Here is a 2631-nt window from a genome sequence, read left to right as displayed (position 1 = left end):
GACGAAAAAATCAAAAATTTTCGTCGCTAAGAATTTTTTTGCGATGAAATTTGCAACGAATTTTTTTTCGTTGCAAATGGCGCGTCGCAACTCTCGGCGACGAAAAATTATAAATTCGTTGCAAATTTGGCGACGAAAATATCTTTCGTCGCCAAATTCGTCAATTTGGGGACGAAAATCAGAATTCGTCGCTAAATTTGGGGACAAAAATCAGAATTCGTTGCAAATTTGGCGACGAAAATATTTTCGTCCCCAAATTCATCGCCAATTTGGGGACGAAAATCAGAATTCGTCGTCAAATTTGGGGACGAAAATCAGAATTCGTCGCCAAATTTTTCTGAATATCAAGATTCATCGCCAATTTAGGGACAAAAATCAAAATTCGTTGCCAAATTTTGGGACGAAAATCAGAATTCGTCGCCAATTTGGGGACGAAAATCAAAATTCATCGCCAAATTTTGGGACGAAAATCAGAATTCGTCGGCAATTTGGGGACGAAAATCAGAATTCGTCGCCAATTTGGGGACGAATTCTGATTTTCGTCCCCCTAATTTGGCGACGAAAGAGATTTTCGTCGCCATAGTGGATGAGAAAAAGAAGAGAATTTTCGGTCAATTGACGATGAATTTGGCGACGAAAAACTAAAATTCGTCGCCAATTGGCGACGAAAACTTTTCGTCGCCAATTAGTTTTTCGTCGCCAAATTATGATATAAAGTATTTTTCGACATATTTGCAACGAATTCATGATTCGTCGCAAAATTCGTCGCTAAATTAAAAAAAAATCTTAGTTTCAATTTATTTCTTCAAAATATGGATCCTGTTTACATATACAAACATTTCAAATTATAATCATCACATAATTCACATCCTATCACATCCTATATTACAATTACTCACATATCAACATTTAAACACATTCTAATTATCATAACAATCCATAACATCATATATACAATAAACAAAAAATATCCAAAGTATCAAACATAACAAAAGTATCCATAACAACATAACAATTACTCCCAAGTATCAAACAATTCATAACATCATCCAAACATAACATCCATTCATAATAAAGTATAAAAATGATAAGAAACAAAAAGTATCACCGTCCACGGCATCGGCCTCAGATAATACTTTCTGCATCACTTTCTTCTTCATCGTAGTTTTTTTTTCTTTTCCTACATAAGAAAATAAAAATATTATAACTTTATTTTGTACAAGTATAAAATATAAAAACTTACTTCTTAGTCATCCTTGGTTTCATCAACCCTGTTCAAAATAAAAGTACAATATTAATCAATAAAAAATAAAATATTTATAAATTAAAAAAATTAAAGCAATACTAATTATGAAAAAAATTAATTAATACACAACTTGTCCTACCACATTTATTGCAATCTAAATAGCAACATTAGCACAATAAAAATATTATGTATTCTACCAAAAATCTAATACCAACCATAACATTTCTAAGCATATGAGGTAGAAACTATCTTTGATAAGCATCATGAAAATTAACCTAGGAAAAATTTTTTAACATGAAAATTAACCTATACAAGGAAAAATTAACCTTCGAATAAAAGTGCATGCCTAAAATCCAAGGAGAACATCTCTGTTAAGTAAACATTGATTGAATTTGTAAATATTACTTACCGACATAAAACAAAAATATTTAAGTTTTTACTTTTTGAAAATTTTTCGTAAACCTCTTGCAAGAGCTTTATCATATACATTATTGAAACCTTTGTGGAAATCTTCATCTGCAATTACTAAGTTAAAAGGATTACACAACGATACTGTTCCAGAAAGAAGGCAATTTTGAGATTCCTGTGATCAGAGAAAGTGACTTCATATTTTAGTGATTTTTCCATGGATCTTATTACAGAGGCTATTTTAATAATCATAATAATAACAACAATACTATACAATATTAATAATAATTTTTAAAAAACTCATGAACAATGATTATTGACAACTAACAAGAGCTCATACCTGACCAAGATAGCGAACAAGGATATTTGCACCAAGAGACCAGCCAATAGAATACAACTTTGATTTAGGATAACAAGTTGAAACATGAGTAACAACCTGATGAATATCTTCTGTAAAAGAAGCCGAATAAAACTGCAATGTATTCAAGAATCAATGTGATCAATATGACAATACATACTACTTGATATGTAGGAAAGATAGTGGCAGTTCTAAGTTCATTGTTGAGGCAATAGTATACCAAAGCCATGACAATAGCAAGGATTATGGAGGATCAATTGAAATGGTAGCAGTAAAACATGACCTAAACTGGTACCATAAGGTCAATGACTACACAAGTCCAGGGACAGGCAGCGCCGCCCGACGTCCGGCGATGTCCCTCCAACGGCGTCAGCGGCGAAAAACACAGAAGAAAAGAGGAAAAAGGAAGGAGGAAGGTTACCACGTGAGGAGGAAAGCTTTCGGAGAGATCTCGGCGACAAATCAGGGAGATCCGGCGAGGGAGAACTTCGGCGAGGGATAGATCCGGCGAAATCAGCGAGATCCGGCGGCGAGGGAGAGCTACGGTGAGGGAGAGAACCAGCGAGGAAGAGCTCCGGCGAGGAAGAGAGCTCCGGCGAGGGAAAGATCCGGCGAGGGA

General features: G+C 34.5%; 1 long non-coding RNA gene across 1 annotated transcript; it reads right to left on the bottom strand.

Moving 5' to 3' along the window:
- Positions 1-1166: 1166 nt before the first annotated feature.
- Positions 1167-2052, bottom strand: LOC141826534 (uncharacterized). Its single transcript, XR_012601642.1, has 3 exons — positions 1995-2052; positions 1244-1271; positions 1167-1180 (listed from the first exon to the last, which is right to left on the bottom strand). It is a non-coding gene; the product is annotated as an uncharacterized LOC141826534 (long non-coding RNA).
- Positions 2053-2631: the final 579 nt, after the last annotated feature.

The sequence above is a fragment of the Curcuma longa genome, chromosome 4, assembly GCF_044706935.1.
Source record: "Curcuma longa cultivar G26 ecotype Majalengka, Jawa Barat chromosome 4, ITB_CL_G26_1.1, whole genome shotgun sequence".
NCBI lineage: Eukaryota > Viridiplantae > Streptophyta > Magnoliopsida > Zingiberales > Zingiberaceae > Curcuma > Curcuma longa.
The sequence above is the reverse complement of the archived record's forward strand: the minus strand, read 5'-3'. Positions and strand labels throughout refer to the sequence as shown.